Raw genomic sequence first — 10,338 nt, 5'->3', positions numbered from 1 at the left:
TGAATGTCTTGGATATGGTGATGAAGTTCCAGAATATCCAAGCTATTATTACTATTTTGCCAAATACCTAACAAATGGTTTTTAACCTTCTCCCAATTCCAGAGAGAAGCATTGTACTTGGCAGCTGTAACACACACATACTTATAATTAGCATGGCATTTAAGCCTTTCTTTAAATTTTAAGGCTGAAAGTTCATTGCCTATGTCAATAACAGTTGCCTCTAAGGCGTTTAATTTAGTTTCAATCTTTTCATCAATATTTACTTGATTACGCAGAGTCTTGGAAGTATTTTGAGCTAAATTATTAAGAAATTTTGCATGTTGAATATTCTGAGACAATGTCAGAGACGCAGAGACAGTTGATGCAATAAAAGAGACTAGCGCCAAAACACCAACAATTATAACTCCAATAGCACGTTTAGGTCTTGCCAGCTGGGCATGAATTTGCTGTAAGACTTGTAAACCAGCATCAGCATACCATGGCTCTGAAATATTAGCAGGTAATAAAACGAAAGAGGGCTGATGAAGTATCAGCACTCCTTTTCCTCCATTATACCTAGTAATACAATTGGTTAGGTTACATTTATTACAAGTAACAATATATCTGTCATCTATCCATTTAACTTTTACATTTCCAATAATTAAAACATAAGGAGATTGGACACAAGCTCGTAAGCCATAGCAAGATCCCTCTTTACAGTTCTTGCCAATAAATCTTGGTAAGGGTCTGTCTGTAAAATGTAAGAATTCTGAGGCAGCAATTAAACGCCAAATATCTTTTTGAACACCACCTTTACTATAAGTCAAAATATTACTAACAAATCCTGCAGGTGTCATAGCAGAATTTCTTCGTAATTGTCTCTTATCAATTTTTGGAGACCAGTCTAAAATATACCCACTATCTTTAGACACCTTATGTTGTACAGGAAAGGGATTTATACAATCCATCCATTTAGGAAAGGTGCCAATCTCAATTGTAGAACTATTTGGACAGTGGTGTATCTGTGGAGGTTTTGCAGAAATGACTGGCTTATTATGGGAAAGTCCCATCTTAATTACTGATCTAGTATTAGGCTTTAAATCTCCATAAATAGAATTATTTGTCAGTCTAGGTCTACCAATCGCTGTCTTTTCTTCGAATGATACTTTCAGACAGCCAGCATGTTTATCGTGGGACCAACACAAGGGTAATTGGGCACTATAGCCAGAATAATTAAATCTAGTCACATGATTGGGAGTAATATGAGTATCCGTAAATCCTCCCATCATGAATGAGTCATTAGTAAATACTGGAATAGATTCTCCAGTCCACACAGCTGGGTGTACCAGGGGTGGATCTGGGAAATATGTCCAGTAAGTGTCTACTTGATCCCCCTTTACCTGACAGCCCAGTAGGGCAATTACTGTTGCTACCATCATCACCGGGGTCCTGTTTTCTCCTAGGTCTCGAAGTATTCGGGAAGCCTGGGTTGTTAGCTTCTTCACGTCTTCCCATGAAATCAGCTTTTTGGCTGGGTCAATCTGGTCTTTCTTCATCCTTTTCCGATATCTCCTCCTTCTGGATGGGGGCTCCTCTGGGTTGATCTTCAGTCGCTTCAATCTGGGTTCTATCTCTTCCATGTCTGATAGCACGTTCAGGCACCCAAATAGGACGAGAAGAATTTTCTGGGAAAATACAAGCATGCCCTCTGCCCCATATAAGCACCGGGTCTGGGCCCTTCCACTGACCGGTCTGTAAATCTTTCCACAAAATTCTGCCTAAAGGGCCTGTTACTGAGGGAGACATTTGTCTCTCAGCAGCAGTGTGACCTTCTGCGTCACAGTTTAAAAAATTTAAAACAAACAAGGCATGATTAAGGCTATTTTGGGGAGTCATAAGCCTATCCCCCCTTTTTAATTTTTGTAATTGAAGTTTAATAGATAAATGAGCTCATTCTACAATGGCTTGACCTTGGGGGTTATAAGGAATTCCTGTTTTATGATTAATTTTAAACTCTTGACAAAATTGTTGAAAAGAAGAGCTCACATAAGCTGGAGCATTATCTGTTTTAATTTGCATAGGGCATCCTAAAACAGAAAAAGCTGCTAGAAAATGAGAAATTACATTTTGAGAATTTTCCTTAGTACGTGCTGTGGCAAAAATAAATCTAGAATAAGTGTCCACTATGACATGCACATAACACTGTTTACCAAATTGAGGAATATGAATTACGTTCATTTGTCAGATTTGATTTGGTTTTAATCCACGGGGATTTACCCCTGATGGCAGAGATGGAGTGTGAATAACACACTTAGGGCATTGGCTTACAATCTGACGAGCTTGTTCTCTAGTAATATTAAATTTTTTACGTAAGCTAAAAGTATTTTGATGATGCAAGGAATGGGAAGCTAGTGCACAGTCATATGAAGACATCTGTTGACAAAAAGCTACGAGTTTGTCAATTTTGTTATTACCTGAAGCTAAAGGTCCTGGAAGATTAGTATGAGCTCGTATATGTCCTATGAAACATGGATATTTCCGCATTAGCACTGCCTTTTGTAAATTATGAAATAGTTTAAATAACTCTTGTGATGAAGTATACCCAATAACTGAAGTTTCAATATTTTTAGTAACTCCGACTGCATATAAGCTGTCAGAATAAATATTAATAGGCTCATTTGCAAAGTAAGTTAAGGCACAAATCAGAGCTTGAAGCTCTGCTCTTTGGGCAGAAGTATAAGAAGTTTGTATTACCTCTGTGTGAACACGACTATAAAATCCTGCTTTACCTGAACTTGATCCATCAGTGAACACTGATAAGGCTTCATCTATAGGATGGGCACGTACAATCTTTGGAAAAATAAGTGACGTTAATGATGCAAATTGTATAATCTTATCACGAGGATAGTGACTATCTATCTGGCCAGGAAAATCAGCAAAAGCTATTTGTCATGAGCTACAAGTTTGAAAAAGCCAATTAATCTGTTGAACAGAAAATGGAATAATTATGATATCAGGTTCAGATCCAATTAATTGTAAAATCCTAGTTCTACCCTTAATTACTAATTGAGCTATAGAATCATGAAAAGGAATTAATGTTTTTTGAGGGGAGTGGGATAAATAAATCCACTCAATAACTCCTAATTTTTGCCATATGGCTCCTGTTGGTGTATGTTTAGTTGGAAATATTAATAAATACACCATTTCCTTAGGATCAACTCTAGTAAGCTGTGCATTTTTAATTGCATTTTTAACTTTCCTTAAAGCTGTTTTAGCCTCTAAAGTTAGCTGACGTGGAGAGGTTGGAGAGGGATTTCCTTGTAATATCTGAAATAAAGGACTTAACTCAGAAGTAGTTAGTTTTAAGGATGGCCTCAGCCAATTAATATCTCCTAATAGCTTTTGAAAATCATTAAGGGTATGCAACTCCTTAATTCTTATCTGAAGATTTTGAGGACGGATTGTACGTCCTTGAATTATCTGATCTAGATATTGAAAAGGAGACACTTTTTGAATTTTTTGAGGAGCTATGCATAAACCCATTGTTGTAAGCGAAGTCTCTAACTGAGTAAAAATTTCTGAAAGTACCTCTGAATTAGCATGAGCCAATAATATATCATCCATAAAATGAATAATATATGCATCAGGAAAGCTACTTCTTATGGGATCTATCGCCTGGTCTACGTATTTTTGGCACAGAGTAGGACTATTACGCCTTCCCTGTGGGAGTACTTTCCAGCAATATCTTTTAACAGGTTCCTTAAAATTAATTGTTGGGACAGTGAAAGCAAATCTCTCACAATCTCCAGGATGTAACCTTATAGAGAAAAAACAGTCTTTTAAATCTATTACCATCAAGCTATAATCTAAAGGAATGGCTGTGGGAGAGGGAAGTCCTGGCTGTAAGGATCCCATAGGCTGAATTGCATGATTTATTGCCCTTAAATCCTGTAGCAATCTCCAATTTCCTGACTTTTTCTTAATAACAAATATAGGTGTGTTCCAAGGACTAAGCGTTGGCTCTATATGACCAGCCTGAAGTTGTTCCTCAACTAGCCTGTGAATTATTTTAAGCTTTTCCCCTGAGATGGGCCACTGAGAAATCCATATAGGCTCCTCTGTGAGCCAAGTGATTTTTTTAGCTGTCTTAGGGATCGGGGAAGTACTCAGGGCCCCTAATAAAAATTTTGGCTTGGAGCATTTACTAATCTTTGTCGTGGAGACTGGTTTGTAAACAGATACTCTTCCTGAAGGGTCTCCTTATCATCTCCAGGAAAATACCTTTGACTAACTTCCTCAACTGATCTCATAGAGTTAGGAGTAACTAATAATAATCCCATTTTGGTTAAAATATCTCTCCCCCATAGATTAGCTGGTAAAGGTTCTGTGCTGTCGCCATTTTGATATTGGGCTTCTAAGTCACGTGGCTGAGAGGAACTCTGAGCCCCTCTAGGAACCTCTTCCAGATTTTCCTCTCCAGGAAGATTGTCTACCTCCCTTGGAGGGCTCTCTAGGACCTCGGAGGTATCTCCTCTCTGATGTTGCTCTCCATAATCTCCCTGTGGAGTAACCTGATTTTGCAAGTTTAAATTTACATTTTTAACTTTGGGCCTGGCCCCTAGCGCCTTCCTTTTTAAGCGGCTTAAAGGAAAAGGAATTAACGTAGCCTCAGGCGGATTTTCCATTTGAATAGACTTGATAGCCCCTTGAATGCCTTTTAGCAGGTCTTCAGGGGGCCACGAATTCTGGCCCATATATTCAAAAAGACAAACTTCCAAAGCCGTCCAGGTTCTCTGAATATTATCTATGCCTCCAGGTAATTCATTAGAAAGACAGGCCTTTTGTAACTTTCTTCCTAATTTCTCCCAAGTAAGTAAATTTGGAGATTCTTGTTCACAAAACCAAGGACAATATTTACCTACAATCTCTAAGAATTGTAATAACTGAGCTTTCTTTATCTGTTTTCCTTTCTGATTAATTATACTGTCTAAAATAGTTACATTTCCTTATAGGTAGAAGTTGAATTTTTTATTTTAATTAATTTAACGTCTCTTTCCTTCAATATCTTAAGGTACTTTTGTGACCCAAATTGTCACCACTTCCTTTTGTGACCCAAATTGTCACTACTTCCTTTATCTTTACTTTTTTCTTTATCTTTATAGCGCGCTCCCACTCAATCTAGCTAATCTAGAATGCCCCCCTCGTGGGCGCCAATTCTACCATGCGGCCAGCGCAATGGTTTCATTAATGAGGTTCTTGGCATAAAAATTAGCTAGTGAGATCGAAATAAACACACAGACTCAGTTACCTTTTTCTATGACCAGGTCCGAGACGGCTCCCCTCTCTGGTTCCCTCCTCTAACCGCCCGGCAGGGCAGCAAGGATTACTCAGGGCTAGCAGGAGAGAGAGAGAGCAAGCACGCCAGGGAGTAGCCTTTTATTGGGGAGCAAGAAATTCAGGGGATAATTCCATCCAATGAAGGTTGAAGGGGGGCCGCACTCCAAGGTCAGGGTCAGTGATTGGGCCTCCGGGGTCAGTGGTCAGTTACACCCCCACACGGACAGGCTCTCTCAACAGGAGAGGGCCGGGAAAGCTCCAACACAGCCAGAGCGCCTCAGACCCTAACCGGGAGTCACCCAGTCACGTGTGAGAATGGCTTCCGACACTGATTTTTACTGGATTTGTGTGAAATGAAAACAGAGTCCAACTTTCTAGGTTCTTGGAGGTCCAGATTAGTAAACACAGAGACAGTGTAGTTACCATGAAAATATAAAAATGACTCAATTTATCTATCTATCCCTTGTGTCCCATTTTCCTCCACACAACCTTGCCAGAAAACACCAGGAAAGCCTAGTTCTGCCAGGACTAAATCTTACTGATCCACTTCTGCAAAGCCTGGCTAGCTCAGCCTGCAGGTAATAGTTTTGAGAGACTGTACCAGGTTAGAGCTGGATAATCTCTGGGGAGTACAGAGGCTGCTCTGCTCTTCAGGGTTGGCCTGGCTGCTTCTGATTCTCTTTGCAGTGTTGCCTGCACCTCTATCTGCTAAAGAGATGGGTGAAAACTTTATTTGGGGCATCAGAGACTTAGAAGATCCCAGGGGCTAAAGGTTGCTGATTCCATTGGGCTCATTCTCAGTTCTCTGCTCCCTGAAAAATGCCCAGGGCTGAACTTAAAGTCAGGGCCAGATTTGGGGTTCTGGGTGTAGGGCTGAATCTCATCATACCACCTTGGTTTTTACCCATGAAGACAGGGGAAGAAGAGGCATTCAGGTTATTGTTGAGATGCTCCAGAGCTCTGTCTTCTGTCATGCTCCCAGGAAGATAAGGCTTGAAGGTCAATACTTGGACTGAGTTAGGTGTTGTTTTACAGAGCTCCAGCATAGCTGTCCTGCACCTATTCTAGGGTCACACTGACCCTAAAGAGGGCATAATGGCATTGTGACCATGGCAATAACTGTGAGGAACAACTCTTTTCATTTAGAATAATAAATTACACTCATACTTCAGATTTTTCTTTTAGTACTATGTTGCATATTGGTAAATTATTGTGAAACTCTTAACAAGCATTTTAGTGGATGGATAAAATAAACAAATGAACAGTATTCATTTTTCAATATTTAGATTGGTATCTGAGTTTTAGTTTGTTCAGTCATTTGTTGAGTTCCCATGAGTAATGGGGGTGGAGCTAGAGAATATCAATTGGGTCACAAAGGAGCTTTAGTTATGTAGTAGATTTGGGTAGGTGAAGGCAGGTATGTAAACCAATAGGCATACAAAATTACCTCAGAGGTGTTCCTCTGAGGCCCCCTAAGAGGTCTTTCCAGGATGGGGTAGCATATAGGAGACAGCCATCAGGGACTCATTCCCCTGGCATCTCCCTGAGTGTGAAGGAGGCTGATAACCTGTGTGGTTGTTTGCTATGGTGCCCCCATGACCACTCTGCATTTGGGTGGAAAGAGAAGCATATAGACATGTCTCTGGGCCTAATCTCCTTTGCATTGTCTGGCAAGGAGGAGAGGGAGAGGCCTGAGTGTGCAGAAAGGATTGTTGTAGGAACAGATGATGTCAGACACCAAAGGAGTACCAGGAAGTAGTTTATTTGGCTGCAACTAGGTTCAGAGGAAAAGCTTTTGCTGTAAGCAGTCAATCCCCTGAACCCAAATTCAGGAAGTTTTAGAACTTTATACCCATTGTATAGGGGGAGGGACTCAGAAATTCACAATCTACATAAGTTCTCATGACAATAGGTTTTCCTGCAATGTTCTGGGCAAATTAGTCCCTCAAAGACACTTTTGTGAAAGAAGCAACACCTGAGAAAAGCAGAGCTTCTTCTCCCCTTTCTTCCCTCTCCCTGTGAGCTGTTTCCATGGAACCCAATTAGTGACATCTTCTCTTATCTTGGAAATGTAAGTATCCCTGTAAGTCTTCCTGCTCCAAGTCCAAAGACCTTTTTGAAAGTATCTGTTTCTTATACTCTGCATTTTCAAACACACTTTCCCACTTGAAAACTTTTACAAACTATTATATGTCATTTTTAGTCTAGATAATCCATAACACTAGATGGCCTATAAATGTGTGGAAGACTAGTAAAGTAGTGTTCTGCACCTAGAGTGTTGATTTCCTTCAAGCCTGTGGCCAAGTAAGATAGGGCAACAGAAAATAAGCAGCTTAACTACATGGAACTCTTTTGTAGAGATTCTTTTGCTGGTAGTCCTAAGATAAATTATGGTAAATATTTCTAGAGAAACTTAATTACAAGTTTTGTCTGGAGGAGGGGGTGCCACTTACAGGAGAGCTTGGGATAGGAAGCAGTGGAGTGGAGATCATGGAGGTGATGCAATAGTGAGGGTGGTGTGAGATAAGGGGCCCTGCAGAAGGTGGGAGAAGCCTGAATATACTCAGGCAAGGAGTTGGTTCAGGGAGGGCCAGGTTTCATCCCAGACAGCCTTTGACCTGTTTGGGGAGAGGGGCAATCACTCAGTCTGGACCCCAACACAGGACTTCTCTGGGGCTCCCTCACCAGTCAATCCTATTCTTGCAGAACTGGCTATCCCAGTACATGTTAGACTTACTCATAGAGATGTTTCTGACTGTTTCTCTGTGAGAAGGAAGCTCACACCCTTCTCCCTGTCTCATGATCACTGTCATTCTGCAGTGAATGCTGTTAGTGCTGATGACTGAGTCCACCTGAGTCAACTTCTCCATGAGACCCAGGACACATGTGTTCAGGAGTGTGATGGAATAAATAATACCTAAGTCATTCTTTGTTTCAGACATTCCTGAAAATCAAATGTACAGAGAAACAGTTGGCTGCACAGAGCTCACAATTTTCATCTGGACAAGTTATTTTGTTATAATTATCAAATAAATGGTTGGTAATCAAAATTCACTCAAAGACCAAGATTCTTTTCACCATGCCTTCTTACTCTTTGCTATTATACCTCAGATATGACTGAATTCTAACCTCTTCCTTCCTTAAAAGAATGGCATGAACCCACTCAACTGTAGGATCCAATACTTATAGATATCTTCCATTGATGTTCCTCTTCTGAAAACTAAAGTGGTGCCTGAGGACTATTCTCCCTTAGTAATTTAAGTCTTGCTGGTGCCTGTTTGACAGAATTGTTGCAGTCTTAGGGAGCTGGCAGTACATATCATCCAAACTGTCCTGCTGACGCCAGAATTAAAAGAGGCAGTCAGTACACTGTTGCTAAGGTAACCTGTCCTAGAGGTTGTCCCTCCCTACAAGGAGTTGTAAAAGATTTTTCAAATTAATATATGAGAGCAGAATGCAGTACAATTCTTATTACACATATAGAGCACAATTTTTCATATCTCTGGTTGTATATAAACTATATTCACACCAATTTGTGTCTTCATACATGTACTTTGGATAATAATGATCATCACATTTCACCATCATTTCTAACCCCATGGCCCCTCTCTTCCACTCCCACCCCTCTGCCCTATCTAGCATTCTTCTATTCCTCCCATACTCTCTCTCCCTATCCCATTATGAATCAGCCTCGTTTTATCAAAGTCAACATTCAGCATTTGGTTTTCTGGGATTGTCTAACTTCACTTAGCATTATCTTCTCTAACTCCATCAATTTACCTGCAAATTTCAGGATTTTATTCTCTTTTATTGCTGAGTAATATTCCATTATGTATATATGCCACATTTTTTTATCCATTCATCTATTGAAGGGAATCTAGGTTGGCTCCACAGTGTAGCTATTGTGAATTGTGCTGATATAAACATGATGTGGCTGTGTCCCTTTAGGATGCTGTTTTTAAGTCCTTCAGGTATAGACTGAGGAGAGAAATAGCTGGGTAAAATGATGGTTCCATTCAGAATTTTCCAAAAAATATCCATACAGCTTTCCGTATTGGCTGCACCAATTTGCAGTCCCACCAGCACTGTATGAGTGTACCTTTTTCCCCACATCCTCGCCAATATGTATTGGTTGTCTTCATAATAGCTGCCATTCTGACTCAGTGAGATGATACCTTAGAGTGGTTTTGATTTGCATTTCGCTAATTGCTAGATATGATGAACATTTTTTCATATATTTGTTGACTGATTGTATATTCTCTTCTGAGAAGTGTCTATTCAGGCCTTGACCCATTTATTGACTGGCTAATTTGTTTTTTGTTTGTTTGTTTGTTTGTTTGTTTTTTAGTGGTTAGCTTTTTGAGTTCTTTATATACCTTAGATATTAATGTTCTATCTGATGTGTGAGGGGTTAAGATTTGCTCCCCAAAATGTAGGCTCTCTATTCACTTAACAGATTTTTCTTTTGCTGAAAAGAATCTTTTAAATTTGAATCCATCCCATTTATTGATTCTTGATTTTAACTCTTGCACCAAAGGAGTCTTATTAAAGAAGTTGGGTACTAATGCCACATGATGAAGATTAGGGCCTACTTTTTATTCTATTAGACGCAGGGTCTCTGGTTGTGTTCCTAAGTCCTTGATCCATTTTCAGTTGAGTTTTGTGCATGGTGAGAGATAGAGTTTTAATTTCATTTTCTTGCATATGGATTTCCAGTTTTTCCAGAACCATTTGTTGAAGAGGCCATCTTTTCTCCAATGCATTTTTTGGCACCTTGGTCTAATATAAGATAATTGTGGTTTTGTGGGTTAGTCTCTGTGTCCTCTGTTCTGTACCATTGGTCTACCAGTCTATTTTGGTGCCAATACCATGCAGTATTTGTTACTATTGCTGTGTATTAATGATTCTATACCTAAAAGACCCTAAAAGTTCCACCAGGAAACTTCTAGAACTAGTAAATGAATTCAGCAAAGTAGCAGGATATAAAATCAACACCCATAAATCAAAGGCATTTCTGTATAT

The 10,338-nt window shown here is 39.7% G+C and overlaps 1 long non-coding RNA gene across 1 annotated transcript; it reads right to left on the bottom strand.

Annotated features, from left to right (window-relative positions):
- Positions 1-1,468: 1,468 nt before the first annotated feature.
- On the bottom strand, positions 1,469-5,372 carry LOC143637851 (uncharacterized). The gene is made up of 2 exons (XR_013154504.1): positions 5,288-5,372; positions 1,469-1,664 (listed from the first exon to the last, which is right to left on the bottom strand). It is a non-coding gene; the product is annotated as an uncharacterized LOC143637851 (long non-coding RNA).
- Positions 5,373-10,338: the final 4,966 nt, after the last annotated feature.

Source organism: Callospermophilus lateralis, chromosome 1 (genome assembly GCF_048772815.1).
Source record: "Callospermophilus lateralis isolate mCalLat2 chromosome 1, mCalLat2.hap1, whole genome shotgun sequence".
Classification (NCBI taxonomy): domain Eukaryota; kingdom Metazoa; phylum Chordata; class Mammalia; order Rodentia; family Sciuridae; genus Callospermophilus; species Callospermophilus lateralis.
Note: the sequence above shows the minus strand (reverse complement) of the source record. Positions and strands in the feature narration are given on the sequence as shown.